Here is a 16,707-nt window from a genome sequence, read left to right on the forward strand (position 1 = left end):
GCCCAACGAGCCTAATTAATTAAGTAGGTACTATAGGCTGTAGTTCCAATAGTTATAAGCCCGGAGAGCGATCTCTTGCTTCTACAATCAAGAACTTCGGTCGGATACGTACCTAAGATGCGATCAACGCGATCAACACCTACCGCTAGAAGGGCGACGATCATATCAGCGATTATCGCGAGTAACAAAACAATATTCGGGATGGCTACTACGAAAATCGACGATACTACGGCCCGCCTCGCGAGTCTAGATGACTGGCACGCCTGGAACTACGAGTTCCAATCTAGAGCCGTTGCCGCCGACCTGTAGGATAAGATCAATCCCGACGTAACTATCAGGGAGCTATTTTTGAGCGTTCTTTTGCTACCTGATATCTCGAAGTTCGAAAAGTAAGAGCTCCCAATAAGGCGATTAGAACACTATACAACGGCTTCCTTAGCCGGAGCTGCAATGCCTATCGCAAACTACCAACTACACCAAACACCCAAAAGGTGGGGAGCTCCACGATTGTTAGTTGTAGGATGCTATTCCTGCGTTTTATCTGACACACCCCCTCAGCTCTAAAGACATCCTAAGGGTTTAGGGCTGGAGATCTTTTACCTCCCGGAGACCACTAACTCCGTTTGTCCGCACCTCGTCTCGAGCTTATGTAAGGTCTTGGTGCTTTTCGCCGGGTGGCAGATCTGCTCTGCGCGGGAATCGAACCCACGACCTTTTAATCAGCTAGCACCAAAGAGGCACTGAGACTCTTAATTGTCGCAAACTACTGTCAAAAGGGTCAGGTGCTAGTCTAAAGGATCAGGATCACAGGATCTAGTGTGGGAGCTAAACCCATGTACTCTATTGAGCTAAGGGAGACTAGCAGCTAACTGCGCCACTGTAGAGACGTCATCCTGTACGTGTATCTCGTCTATAAAAGGAGCGAGCTCTCTAGTAGAGAGAGAAGACAAGACACACAAGGTCCTCAACTGTCATTTCCCCACGATTCAGAGGTGCCGTGTTTCCGACATATATCTAGTGTAGAAAGTACCCTCTCTGGATTGTATAGCACTAGGCTGGCCTCTACAAAGCTACCTTATATATTACTCTCTATTATAGAAGCAAAGAACGTCTTGCGGAAGGTATAGAGGAATTCGAGTTTACTGATATAGTTAATATGTATATGCATTAAGTCTTCGATTTAACGACCGTATACTTACTTCAATAGCCTAAAGCAGCTAACATCGAGTGGCTGGTACTTATAGGAAGAGTGCAGAGGTATATAGAGTGTGATGATATTATTATGCTTATAGTAGAGCTCGAACTCGGTCGAGTGATAGCTTTCGTGGCCGTCGAGGATTAATAACCGGTATATACCCTTCGTACAAGGTTTTATATAGTAGTCGAAGTACTTGATCTAATCTAAGCCTACTGCATTAGTAGTCCAGCTATTATCAGTAGTTGTGATATACTAGGTAAGTAGAATATTACACTCTTGGTACCAGCTGCTAAAGTAGTATTGCGTAGCTAAGATGATAAATAACGGGATAGCTTAGCTAAAGACGTTGATACCTCCAATCACTATTGCTTACTCGCGGTTGCTAGGCTGGGCTAGCTTTGCCTTACTACAGCTATCCAAGGTTGTAACTACTCTGCCTGCAAAGATAATGCCTATTATAAACCCAACTTCATCGAAGTTATAGATATCGTCGTCTAGGATACTGTACTTAGTCCTAGTATTCTATATAAACGTAAACCAGACACTAATAATCTTTAGATCCTCGTACTTGGCCCTCTAGTAGTCGTATCTATGCATCTAATGTATTCGGAGCTCTAGCTAGCGTTTAACGAAGTTAGAGGCCTAGTTCTTGCCAACAGAGGGTGTGTCACGTATATATAGTAGGTAGTTGGCCATATCTTCTATACTACGTAGTCTAGATAGAAATGTACGTGCAACTAGCTCAACGATATACTGAATAATAGCCTACTCTTCGGATTCAGTAAGATACTTCGAATTAGCTGTACAGTCGCATCGTACAGGTTTGCTGGCTAGTCGACGACGGATAGTTCGGGGAACAATGTCGTAGATCTTTGCTGCAATTCCAATCTTGAGTTTTAGGTTCTTCCGAATAGCCTCAACGGCCAAGATTACCCTAGCTTCCTTTGAAGTGGGAGGTATATTGTTAGAAATGAGGACTATCGTTGCAAATGAGCGACCCACTTTGTACAGCTAGGAGCACCTGCCGACAGGTGTCAGATCATATTACGGGTGCTCCCAGGGGTCAACTTTCTGAGCTCCCTGCTTCCTAAGCAATATCTGCAATGTAACCACATAACAACAGGGCAACTGCCCAATCTATTAACAAAGACCTTCTAGATATATATAGATCTATACCCAACGAGCCTAACTAATTAAGTAGGTGCTACAGACAGTAGTTCTACCAGTTATAAGCCCGGCAAGCGATCTTTACTTCCACGATCAGGAACTTCAGTCAGATACGTACCCAAGACGTAATCAATGCAATTATCAACAACTGTTGGAAATGTAACGTAAGAGCAACGATCAAACTAGACAAGTGTGAGGGTCAAGGACCCAAGGGTAGTAGGACCAAAGTGCCTGGGTACGAGCAGTGTACGCGCAATGTAGGAGTAGAGTGCTCGTTAGGGGTAGGATGGTGGTCTCATTGAACTCTGTCTCTCTCCTAAGTCCTGTCTTCTACCTCCCACTTTATGCCCTGCGATGACAGCGTCTGGGCTCACTTACCCCACTCGCTGCCCTGTTATCGACCTTGCTTGTATGCTCCTTCGATGCTCCTCTAATGCGATATCCTTGCCTTTCTAGCCTAGCGTTGTTATTGCTTTTGCGACCCCGCCGGCGCTATGGCTTCGGGGCTTCCGTCCTATGTCTACGCCAACCTTATTGTAACGAGAGTCTCCAGACGAAGGTCAGGAGGACCCGCCGAATGATGCTGGATAATGTCACGATACAGGATAGATAAGAACCCCGTAAGGGAACTCTCTCACGCGGGGCACTTCTGATCCGCAAGGATCAGTCTCTGTATAATTGATAGGAGGCTGTTCACCAAGATATCGCCCGCTGGTCCAGGTCTTTTCGGTATCAAGACATCGTGGTCCATCTCCCTCAACGTGTTCCCAGAACAACCCCTTTACACTTATCCAGTCGGTCCTCATAGAGCCTCCCTCCTTCCGGGCTCCTGCCCTCAGGAGCTATCCGGCCTACGTACCCCTTCGTAGGTAATGCTGTCGACAATCTTGTTTGCAGGCCTTATACGTACTAGCTGTGTGGTTGCCTGCCCTGCGTAGCGCTCGAGGTACTGGATATTAGGATGCCATCTATAGTGCTTTTTCGCGGTCCTCGAGTTGCCGCCGCATCATCTCTCCTTCCTTGCCTTCCTCGCCGTGTAGGCACTTGCAGCCGCCGGAGCTTGTTGTTGCGTAGATACTGTGAGTTATAAGCGCGGAAGTATCGGGATTACTACATTGTATAGTACAGCGATTGTTTGGCTGTATATTGTTACCTTCCCTTGGTCTCAACAATAGTGTACGTATAGCCTTAATAACTCAGAAGTGGGGGAGAGGGGGTTTTCACTGAGAAAAGGAAGTTAGAGTAGGTAGTATAAAGTAATTGCACCCAGGTTATATAGTCGTAGCGGGGAGGCAGCTCTACCCTTGCTTATCGTAGTCGTCCCGGCTCAACTATCTCGAACTTCCTTTATACTGATCTTTAGCCTTATTTTTAGAAAAAGTAGGGCCTCCCCTAGTTCTGGGTATAAGGAGAGCATTCCTCCCTCTAGTTCCTTTCCTCTCTTTTTCCTTATAGTCTTGCTCTTGTAGGTTATACCCTTCTTACTCCTTTACCTCTCTATCCTTCACCTGTACCTTCTACGCTTCTCTGCCGCTTGTTTTACGCTTCTGTAGTTCGGTCTACTAACTGCCTAGTGCGTTGTAGTTGCCGTCCCTGCCCTCGCCGCTCTCGCTCTGCTCTTTCGCTCTGCTCTCTACGCTCCCTCCCCCCTCTATTTAGTCCGCTATATCGGACAAACGCCCTGTAAATAGCACCCTCGCTGCTCTTACGCAGTCTCTATATATACTAATCCTTTCTCAGGCTGAAGATGATAAAGAGCCTAGCGGTCCCCCTAAGAAGTCTAAGGCCGCTCCTACATCCTCTAGCTCCTCAGTAGGTTTCTGGTCCTCCCTTTTCCTATATTCGGTGCTCTTAACCTACTTCTCTAGGCCGAAGACGATATCACTCTGTCCTTCCCGCCCGCCGCCAATATCTCTAAGGCCTGTAACAAGCTTACCGAAGGCGCCTACTACGTCATTCCGTAAGTATTCCTCCCTCGGCCGCTAGCTCCCTACTAATTGTATACAGCTGCCGCTCGTGCCTCTACTATATACTAAAGAAGGGTCCCTCTACCAGCTATAAGAACCAGAAGAGCTCCAGTACCTGCTATTTCCGCTGTACGTACTACAACTATATCTGCCTGCTAGTAGGTCCTCCCCCTCTTATTTTACGCTGCTCCTACAGCACTTGTTAGCAATATCTAACTGTTTTTAGGTCCCCCTTGATATATTGAATACGGTAGTCCGGTTTATAGAGGCCTTCGACTATATAGAGTTCCCTGCCATTAGTAAGGATATAAATTAAATTTTTTTTTTTTTTTTTTTTTTTTACTTCTTAGCTATATGTTTCTTGTACTAACAGTGCTTTTCCTCAGGTTGCTAGTCTGGAGGAGGAGGTCCAGGAGACTGGCAATGCCATCCTATACGCCCTGAAGGATTTCTCTGCCCCCTGGCCCCGGTCTGCCGAGGTTGCCGCCTACTATACCAGCACTAACCGCGCTAGTCGTATACTACGCCTCTGCTGTAATAGCAGCATTGCTATAGGTTCGTCTTTCACTGTCCCTACTGCTACCGGTTCCTTGTCCTCGCCTTCGGGCACTGCTCCTAAGCTCCCCCTCTTATTGGAGGCGCAGACCGCAGTCTTGACCAACATCTAGAAGCGCTTGGGCAATATAGAGGCGCTGCTTTCACGTATCGCAGACCACCTTGCCCCTGTTATAGAGGTGGGTGATACTAAGGTTGAAAGTAAAGAGGAGTAGATAGGGCGCTACTTAGGCATAGGTTTTTCATAGGTTTTTTAATGCCCTTAGATAAATTGAAGCTTTTTCCTTTACCTAATATACTCTTATATACTTATACTCTATACTGCCCTTACGCCTTTACGAACCTTACTTCGTATACCCTCAATAGTAGTCCATTATCTAAGTGTTCCCTGGGTTCCCAGGTATTATCCTTAGGTAGATAGCCCTTCCATTTAATCAGGAACTACCTATTTCTCACTGAACCCCTGTAGTCGATAATAGCTTCTACTTCGTAATACTACTCTTCTAGCTCGATATCGACCCTTTCGCACTACTCTTATACTTATTCCTCGCTACCTTTAAATAGCTCGAGCAGGGTAATTGTAAAGGGGGTTGTTCTGGGAACACGTTGAGGGAGATGGACTACGATGTCTCAGTACCGAAAAGGGTTCGATCAGTGGGCGATGGCTTTACGAACAGCCTCCTATTGTCATTGACTACATAGAGACTGATCCTTGTGGATCAGAAGTGCCCTGCGTGAGAGAGTTCCCTTACGGGGTTCTTATCTATCCTGTATCGTGACATCATCTAGCATCATTCGGCGGGTCCTCCTGACCTTCGTCTGGAGACTCTCGTTACAAATTATCCTCCCCTCTGTGGAACCTGTCCTCAGGTTCCTTACCACTGAGGATCGTCTGAACTTAGGGGGTAAGACTTGGAATGACATCGGGTGGATATCAGGTGTACGTCGAGTGCTGTTCATAGCCGTGTAAATAGATAAGTGTTAAACCGGTGGACCTTATAGTCCATCCACTCTAATGAGCTGTATAGTAGGAAAGGAGAAACGATGGTTTGGGGTAAGGAGTGAGTCGTCTTATAGTCGGGAGGTTTTCGGGAAAAGTTCGGTCGGTTGTCGGGCTATAGTGGGGTTCGCGGCTCCGAGGTCCTACTTTCCCGGTTCAGGTCTGAGATCCGAATTACAGCCGAATCGTCTGGATTTCTATCCGAACTTATGTGTTGTCCTTGCAACTTCAAAACGTGTGAAGATTATACGACTGCTTAATCGCAAGGCTTATATACAGTTGCAAATTTGTAGATATGTATTGGCCGTTTCTCCTCGGGTATAAATACCCCTCTCCTTTCCTACCTTTTCTAAAAGTTTTCTTTCTTTAGGCCCTCTTCTATATGTTTCGCTTCGTTCGCTTTTCACCCGGCTCTTGCATATAGTCCGCTACCTGCTCCGTCCTCCCCTCCCTCTCTTTCTCTCTCTCTTAATCTCTCTCTTTTCGGCATCGCTTCGGCTATCTTTCCGTTGCGATAGACGTCCTTGCCGCCTCTACTGCCGAACTTACTCCGTGTATAAAATGCATTCGTTCTGCGCTTAAGAACACTAACCCTCGCTCTAGCGAGGTTCTCTCTATTATCTACTCGTTCGAGTAGTCCACGTCGTTGCATTACTTATATTGCAATGTAAAGAAAGAGTTATGCGCTCCGGTAAATTCGTATTCGATTTATAGAGGATTGACAGGCGATTTGCTGACGATCGTAGGCCGTAGTTAGAATAGTTGGCGACTCCGTCGACCTTATAATTCTTATTGACGTAGTTTATACCGTTATCGACTATCGCGTAGAGGACGCCGAAGGCGAACTCGACGAGGAGGGTAATCGCCCTCTTATGTCTACTCTCTTGTACTATAGCTGCAAGAAGATCACCGCTACCGCTAAAGACCTAGTCAGGGCATTTGACGCCGCCGAAACCGCTTATCGCCGTCAATTCGGTATTTCTAGTACTACTAAGCCGTCTTCTGTAAGTATTATCTTTCGGCTTATTTTCGTATATAAGTCGCTAATATTTCGATAGTAAGTTTATATAGCTTATTACTCCCTAGTTACTTCTTATAGCTAACTCCGTCTATAGCAGTTGTCCCGCCCTAGCCGGAACTGCAGCTATAATATCGAGGTCAGTCTCAGTTACTATATTTCCACTGTATTATCACTGACTTTTTATAGTATAAGTCCGAGGTACGTGCTTAGGAGGTGCGGTCTACTACTCGTTTATTGCTCGGCGATATTGGTTTTATAAGCTAGTCGGGTACTAAACGCCGTTTCCTTAATGCAGTAAAGGAGGAGGTCGCCGCTAATATAGAGGAGGATGCCTAGTAGGTTTGGGTAGAGGTAGCTCCGGACTTAGTATTGGTACCGACCTTAATTTTTTGAATATTATATTGTTTTCAAGAGGTTTTTCTTTTATTTAGGTTGGGGTTAGCATCTAGGATACTCCGAGATATAGCTTAATATAGGTAGATATTAATTAACGTCTTATCGTCTATACTTTCGCTGGTTTTCATATATTTTTCGAAATTACGATATTAACTTTAGTAATTTGCTATATCTTCCTCTAACACCTATTGATTATACTCCGAAGGCTAGCCTGCCTATTTGACCAAAAAGAAGGTTTTACCCTAGAATTTTCTCTCGTCTCGAATCTCTTTAACTTTCTACTCTCCGTCGTCCTCAAGGTCTGGTATCAGCATTACAAACGAATTATCTCCTTTTCGGCTATACTACAGTTCTAACATTAATACAGGAAATACATTATATAAACGATCGTACTTATCCGGGAGTACTAGACGATAAGCCAGCGATCCGACTCGGTTTAGAACACGAAATAGACCGATGAACTTGGGCATCAATTTCGTCGGTAACTTGAATCTCAAATTCCAGGTTAATAACAATACTAAACTTCCATTCTTGAACTCCTTTTTCATATACTTCTCGTTGTAATATCGTTTCTAGACTGCCATAGCTTTAGCCTAATTTTATTCTAACTATTTTCTCAGTTCAGCAAGTTTTTCAATTCTTTTAATTGCATTAGATATCCTCCTCTCTTATATATCGCCCTCGATATAGCAGGAAATCGGAAGTTAATAACTTATTAGTGCTTCAAAGGGACTTATCTTGATTATAGAATTGACAGTACTATTAATAACAAATTCTGCTTTTAGGAGGAGATTTATCTAGATAATTTAGTTTTAGTATACGAAGTAACGGAGGTATTAAATAAGTGTTTAATTTACTCGTTCCGTTTGCCCGTTGGTTTATAGGTAAAAAGCAGTTGAAAGCTACTTATATATCTTTTATAGGTAATATAAATCGCTTTAAAACTATAATATAAAAATAGAACCTCGATTACTGATATAACTATTAATAGGGCTATACTTAAATTTAATCTCTTTATAAATAAGCTCTGCTAATTCTTGGCTGGTAATAGTGGTAGATACTAGGAAGAATCGGTTTATCTTCGTATACCGATCGACAACCACTAGAATTACGTCCTTCTTAGAGCTATCAGGACTCTTTACTATAGGAAAACTTACGATGAAGTCTATAGTGATTTCGCTCTAAGGTCGTATAGGAATCGGCAACAATTCGAGTGATCTATATGGCTTATACCGTCTTATCTTATTGATTTGGTAGGTATAGCAGGTTCTATAGTAGTCTTTAATATCTTTGGTTATACTATACTAGAAGTATTTTCTTTATAACAGTTCGAGAGTCTTTTCGATACTAAAATAATCTGCTAACAGATCGTTTTAAAAAAGCTGGAGTAACTCTGCTTAACGGCTTACTCTGCTAGGACGAACAATCGTCTTTAATATAGTAATTCTTGCTCGTATCTAAATGCCTATTCGGGCGAAACTCTCTAGTTTTGGGCTGGACTTACTAGCCTTTCCTTGATTTTCAGAGTCACTGAATCTGTAGCTTGTAACTCTAGGATCAATTCTCTTATAGATTTCGACGGTTCTGTAGTATAAACCGCTTCTAGTCGAGTATACTCTTTTGTATATTAATGAGTAACAATTTGTTCCTGTCTAAGCCAATCGGCTTTTTGGTAATCCTGAGGTCCTGGTAGGTAAATACTTAGCGATCCTATAGTAACTTCTGAGGGACAATCTATTATTTCGAGTTTCCAACTAGCTAGTTTACTAGGGTCCTGTATACTAGTATCTTTGCTATTCTCTGGTATACAGTGGGTTCTTTTAACCCCTTCTGCGGTCGTCTTTCCGACCTAGGTACTGGCTAATTTACTAGGGTTTCTTGTACGAGCTAATTTACTCTCTTCTATGTAATAGGCAATCTTGTTTCTTTCTATAATTAGCTTTCTAATCCGGTTTACCCGAGTAATTTTGCTCTTAAAAGTAGGTATCTACTCGAGTCTGTTAGGACGTTCTTTATCCTCGTAATCTAGTCTTCTCGAGGGGCTATTGGCCGGATTTCGCTTCCTAGGCTGATACTTGATAGTGAAATCAAATCCTACTAGATATATATACTATCTAGCCTGTCGGCCGTTCAATCGGTTTTGCTTTATAAACCTTTATAGGTTATTGTGATCCGAAAATATAGTGACTTTATAGCGACTTCTTTTAATATAGTGTTACTAATGCTTGAAGGCTTCTATAATAGCTATTATCTCCTTATCAGGAGTTCTATAGTCCTAGGCCGGTCTAGAAAACTTTGCCGACTAGAACGTAATGGGACGTTTTCGGCCCCCTTTCGGGACCTACAACAGGACAGCTCCTATTGCAAAGTCAGAGGCGTCTGTTTCAATGATAATAGGGAGTTCGGGGTCGAAATGATGTAAAACTAGTATATCTTGAAATACTCTCTTAAGCTATGTGAATACTATATACTTTTCGGCCTCTAATTAGAGGGTTCCCGGTTTTCGTCCATTCTGTAACCTCTTTAGCAAATTACTTAATAGTAATGTAATCTCCAAATAACCTCGAATAAATCGACGGTAAAAATTGTAAAATCCTAAGAAAACTTAGATATCTCGATAGGACTGTAGTTCAGGCTAATCTTAGATAGTCTGAATTCGTGCCGAATCTATGCCGATACCTTCGGGAGTTAAAATATAATCTAGAAATTCTACCTTATCCTGATAAAATGAATACTTACTGGGCTTATAGTATAACTGTATTTGTTTTAGGCGTTCTAGGACTTATCGGAGGTAAGTCGTATAGGTTTCCCGGTCTAGGGAGAAAATTAAAATATTATCTAAATAATATATATAATAATCGTCTAGTAGCCCGCCTAAAGTAATCTGAATATAACTTTAGAAGGTCATAAGAGCATTTATCAGGCTAAAAGGTATAATAAGATACTTAAACAGACTGTATCGGGTACAGAAAGCCGTCTTCCATTCATCTCCTTCTCGGATACGAATCCGGTAGTATACCTCTTTTAGGTCCAACTTCGTAAAATACTTTACTCCGGATACTCGGTCTAAGAGTTCTAAGATCAACGGTAAAGGGTACCGATTCTTAACCGTTATCCGGTTAAGTCTATAGTAATCCATATATAAGTATAGAGTACTATCTTTCTTTAGGATAAATAAGATAGGACTTGCAGCTGAACTCTAGGATAGACGAATACAGCCTTTCGCTAGGTTTTCGCGTAGATATTCCTCCAAAATCGAAAGTTTATATCGTAATAGAGAGTAAAGAGGTCCAATAGGAGGAATAGTATTGGGAAGTAGATCAATAGTATAATCAGTACTTTTAAAAGAAGGCAGAATATCTATATTACTAGAGTTTATAATATCCGTAAAGTCTGAGATTTCAGGAGGGATGTCTTCAGGTTTTCGGGGGGTATTCTCCTCTTCCTCCTCTAGAAAAAGCGCCTCCGGTACATCTAGGTACTACATCAAGGAGTAAATACAAGCTTCTCCTCGATATATTTTTAAGAATTTCTTCAGGTTTTCAATCCGAATACGCTCCGATTCCGTTATAAACTACTATAAATTCCCTTCTAGGTATAATAAGATCTTATAGAATGTTAAACTTGGTATCCCAAGAAGAACAAAGGAATCGTTTGTAATAAGGGGGTAATTAATAGCAGTATAAGAAATATATATTCTTTTAGTAATTCCTTAGTAGTCTATCAGTTCCAAGGGAACTTTATAAATACCAAATGCTTCAACGATATAATGGTCTATAAACCGAATATAGGGTAATTGCATCCCGATCTATCGGAGTTTTCTCTGCTTTACGAACTCCAGACTAACAATATCAATCTCTACTCCAGTATCGAGATCGACTATAATAGATTGAGGGGTATGGTTCAACAAGGTTGCAGAAGTATATATTCGTTCTTTGACTGGAACCCCTGGTATATCGTCTTTACCGACGTAATCGGGGTTCATATCCGCCGGTATCTGCCGTTTCCCCGCCGATTTGGATACGATCCCCTACCTCGGCGACTGGGGTACCTAGTGGTTTTGTTCATTGATACTCCTTTTTATAGGCAGTCGTTGGCGAAATGGGTATTACTGCTATAAACAAAACAAGTTAAAGGGTTTCCCTAACTGTCTATAGGGTTCAGCTGATTAAAATGAAATGGGGTTGACGTAAGGTAATCGTCAGGTTTCGTATATAGTATCGTTGACTATATATTTCGTTGGTAATAACGGGATAATAATGCTCTTCGAGGATAAAATAACGATTTGTGGGTTAGGGAAGAACACGATGAAGGAGAAGAGTAAGAAGGATTTCAGGACGAATGTTTAGGGGCTTCCTGAGGTTTTCGGTACTAGAAACTATACTAAATTTGAATAGCGAGTTTGACTATCTCTTCCCGAGTCTCTAGCTTGTTATAGACGTACAAGTCGATATAGTTACTAATTATAGACGAAAGCTTTGTATAAAAGGTGAGGGTACAAGCCTTTTCGTCTTGCTTCGGGAATTGGGCTTTAAGGGATTCCAAGTACTGATGAAAGTCTAAGGGAGACTAGTTTTCTCGTTATTTAGTATCATTAAGCTGCTTTGTAATAGTAGATTCTTGATCTATAAGATCTCGAATACAGTTTAGTATCCAATCTTCAAATGTTTTCCAGTTATTTTCGGCCTCTTATCGTATATCTATCGGAAGATTGTTGTAATGACTGTACTATCGATTGCGAGGACGTTCTTCTATTTAATCTAAGGTGAAAAGGATCTGGTTTATACCCGTTTTAAACCGTTTCGGGTCTCCTATAAATACTTGCTATAGATCTTGGAGCTATTCTAAACAGCGTCGATGGGTAGTGTTATCAGGGAACTGAATCAGATGCTTTACCTTAATCGCCTTTCGGTCCTTATTATAGTCACTAGAACCTACTGAAGGAGAACGATATCGCCTGCATTTCGGTGAGGATTTGCCTAGTAAGATACCTAGCTTCCGAAGTAAACCCTCTTCTTGTTCTCGCAGTTATTTCAGCACTTCCAATTACTATATCCGAAGACGGGTTAATTCCAATAGGTTATTATAGTAAGGAGCTTGATGCGGAACCCGGGAGTCCGAAAGGGTATACGAAGATATACGAGGTCGAAATCCTAGTAATTCCGACCGATGAAGGCGTATAGGATTTGTAGGTAATTGGGGGGTGTTTTCCCCTGGACTCGACTCTACTCCCAGCTTACGGGAGGTACTTATCGTAGGTGCCATCTCGGCTAACGGTAGAACAGAAGGATTAGAATTGTAAAGGGGGTTGTTCTGGGAATACGTTAAGGGAGATGGACTACAATCTCTCAGTACCGAAAAGGGTTCGATCAGTGGGCGATAGCTTTACGAACAGCCTCCTATTGTTATTGACTATACAGAGACTGATCCTTGCGGATCAGAAGTGCCCCGTGTGAGAGAGTTCCCTTACGGGGTTCTTATCTATCCTGTATCGTGACATCATCCAGCATCATTCAGCGGGTCCTCCTGACCTTCGTCTGGGGACTCTCGTTATAATAATACAGCACCTAGGTCAAGGGTACGGTACCTGGAACAAGGCTGCAACGTCTGGAACAGAGCTTCGGCATCTGGAACAGAACTCTGGCACCCGGAATAAAGCCACAACGCCCAGAACAAGGCCACAACGCCTAGAACAGAGCCCTGGCACTCGAGATAGGGCGTTGGCATCCGAAATAGGGCACTGGCACCCGGAACAGGGTCCAGCATCTCTAAACGCACTATAATCTCACCTGTGGAGCGGGGGAATCTCGTATTCAAGGAGATCTTCAAAATTAGCTCCACAGTAAGCAGGTGATCTACAATAAGCCCCCTTTCCAATTATCCCGAAGGCCGAAACGGCTAACAAGATCAAATCTATAATAAGTACGGCTTTCTCTCACTTAGATAGAATTAACAATTAAGCACTTTGAAGTCTTTTCTTCACCTTCCTTCTTTTCTATCATTCACTGTGTGCCTTACCTAATCAACAAGCTACCTAACAAGCACTACGATCTCAAGGATTATCCCTTAGAGTCGTAATTCGAAGAAGCTAAGTACAATTACCTCGAGAGCTATAACTATATAGAATCCTAGTTCGAGGTTGGAAAAGCTAAGGCGATAGGGTATAAAATCCTCGACTGCCGATAGGTATATATATATAAGTTCAACAAATATAGCATCTTTACCAAAGTGAAGGCATGCTTTATAGTAAGAGGCGATTAATAGATTAAAGACTCGGATTAAGAGATATATACTATAACGCTCGCTAGGAGATCTTTCTATATAATTATAGCGATTGTCGTATACTTCGATTTAGAGCTCCTGCAATACGACGTATCCAATACCTTCGTTAATACAGATCTTGACTAGATAGTATTTATATATATAGCACCTAGATACTATAAAAGGAGGACTATCTTATAGCTCAGAAAAGCCCTTTATAGATTATAAAGATTACTACTTCTATAGTAACAAACGTTTATAACGACTATAGTCGTAATAGGATTTAATCTAATTCTCTATAAGCTATATACCTTTATAAAGAACGGGATTATTATCTTCGTATATATAGATGATATCATTATAGCATTTCTCGAGCGCCTGAAAAAGGCTACCTTTAGACTGATTGTAGGGATTAATATATAATATAAATTAATAGGAGGAAATCTACTATAGTAGTTCTTAGAGATCGAAGTTTTAAGGGATTATAAGAAATACCTGATCTGGCTATCCCAATCTATATATATATTAATAAGATCGCTAACCTAATACGATCAAAATAACTTATAGCGACGTTTTTAAGCTGTAATAAACTCCTCTTATATAATAGGAGCGCTATCTATAACGAGAGGTACTGATATATACGTAAAGTCGGATCAATCTTATATACAGCCGTAATTATATACCCGGATATTGCCTTCGCGATCTCGTACCTCGTACACTTCGTTACGAATCCCGGACCACTTTATAACAAGGTAGCCGATAGAGTTTTGCTCTACCTTAAGAGAATAAGCTCTCTAGTACTCTAGATAGGAGGTAGCGATAGCCTCTAAGTCGCTAGCGACGTGTTATTTACAGATAATATACTTGATCGCAAGAGCTCCCAGGTATATATAATAAAGCTGTTTAGTATGATGATAGGATGGTGTATAAATAAGCAGAATACAGTAACGACGTCTACTATAGAGGCTAAGCTCTTCGCTCTCTCGTAGGTAGTAAAGGAGTCACTCTATATAAGCCACCTATTAAAGGATCTAAGTGTTTCCCTCAACAACGAGTATATCACGATAGAATGTAATAATATGCAGACAATACGACTGGTAAACGCAGAGTACGTAATGTTCAAGACGAGCCTAAGGCACGTTGATATCCATAACCACTGGCTATAACAAGAAGTTCAGCGAAGCGTGATCAACGTCAAGTATACGAAGAGCGCTGAGATAATCGTGGACAATCTTACGAAGGCACTAAGTAGGGAGAAATACGATCATTTCGTGGCCCAAATAAGCCTCATGGATATAGAGGATAGACTAACAAAGCGCAGGGAAGTAGAGGATTAGTAGTAGGAGCACCTAGACGTAGAGGAAGTAGTAGCAAAGGATTACGATAGAGATATCCTAATGGATTACGATTGATCTGACGGCCTACGATGGATCTGAGCGATTTGAGCGTTTCTAGGCGATTTGAGCTAGTTTCGCCCTACGGACTCAACTGGGGAGGTGTATTGGAAATGAGGACTGTTATCGCAAATAAACGACCTACTTTGTATAGCTGGGGGCACCTGCCGATAGGTGTTGGATCATATAACGGGTACTCCTAGGGGTCAACTTTCTGAGCTCCCTACTTCCTAAGCGATATCTGCAATGTAACCACATAACAACAGGACGACTACCCAACCCATTGACGAAGACCTTCTAGATATATATGGATCTGTGCCCAACGAGCCTGACTAATTAAGTGGGCGCCACAGACAGTAGTTCCAACACATATTGGGTTGATAAGAAAATTGATGTTAGGTGTAGGAGGAACACGTTGCATGGAAAACAGGGCACTCGCTTGTATGTGGCGCTCGCTTGTGGATTACGTTATCTGTAATGTAACAAAAAAGAGAAGGGGAGGCGACTGCCCAGCCCATCGATGAGGACCTTCTAGAGGTGTGGATCTGTGCCCAACGAGCCTAATTGATCAAGTGGGTGCCACAGGCTGTAGTTCCAACAATAACAGCCTCCTCTTCCAATTGCGTCAGGTTCTTCGAGTTAGGTACTGTATCAGACTGAGCCGGCCAACCAGCGTATCGGTCGAAGAGCGTTGTACGTGGCGCATGATAGAGCTTAGCTGCAACCCGGAGGCTTAGATTTTCGCACGTTTAAGAGCTTCGAGGGCCAGGACTACCCTGGCCTGCTTTTCAGGGTCTTTTGTTCGAGGTACATTATGTTGGGTTGAGAGGGCGCTTCGCGCTAAGAAGTATCCGACCCACTGATATATCCGACCCACTGATAATGCACGTTAAAGTACAGAAATAACTGAATTAATATCGCAATCTGTCAGCCTATGGGAACTCTGATCTGTCTGTCCCTCGCTTAGGGTCCAGCCACTCCCTTATTGCAAACCTTGAGGGGCACGGTTATTACAGCCATCCTTACCGAGTTCCTTGGCGGGATGCAAAAGTCTCGGGCCGTGTGGTAAAGGTTCTCCACTTCCCGGAGGAGACCACCACAGCGGCTCTTGTAGTGACGGCTCGCCGTTAGTGTACCGCCACCCTCTCTCTTTCTGCTCCTCCCACCTTCCCCATCCCCATCTCCTAGCGCCAGTTATTCCCAGGCCGACCTTCGTTGCAAGAGAGATGTGCGAGATTGTGCTCCAGCAGGCCCAGCTCCGCCGCGTCGCCATCGGTCCCCGGTATTCGCGGCTATGAGGCTGCGTTCTGTTTCGGCCTGTTGGTAGTTACGTCCGTTCGAGTTATCGTCACTCACTTCCGAGGATGTGGAATCAAAGTCGGAGTCTGACAATGAGTCCCGGTTTCGGCCTTTAAGCATGATAGATTGCACAGAGTCAACAGATTTCTACCATCTTGATCCGGAGATGGGTGCAACGCTTCTAACAATTCCCCCAGCCGCCGTTGTAGACTAAGGGGATGGTTAATTACGACATACGGAAGGACTTGGTGGAGGGGAGAGGCTCTCGCAAGGCTCCCGGATAGGGAGTTACATAGAAAGATTGCGGTTTGAGGTGCTTGGCGGATTGAATTCAATTGCCTTCTCGGGGAAAATACTAGAAGGGTTACTTGGCGGCAGTGAACTGATCAATCCAAGGCCACTAGCGCTGACTGCTTCCCTCCCCGGCCTTTTGCGAATAGTTCGAGCAT

The sequence above is a fragment of the Madurella fahalii genome (genome assembly GCF_045866475.1).
Source record: "Madurella fahalii IFM 68171 DNA, scaffold_1, whole genome shotgun sequence".
NCBI classification, from domain to species: domain Eukaryota; kingdom Fungi; phylum Ascomycota; class Sordariomycetes; order Sordariales; genus Madurella; species Madurella fahalii.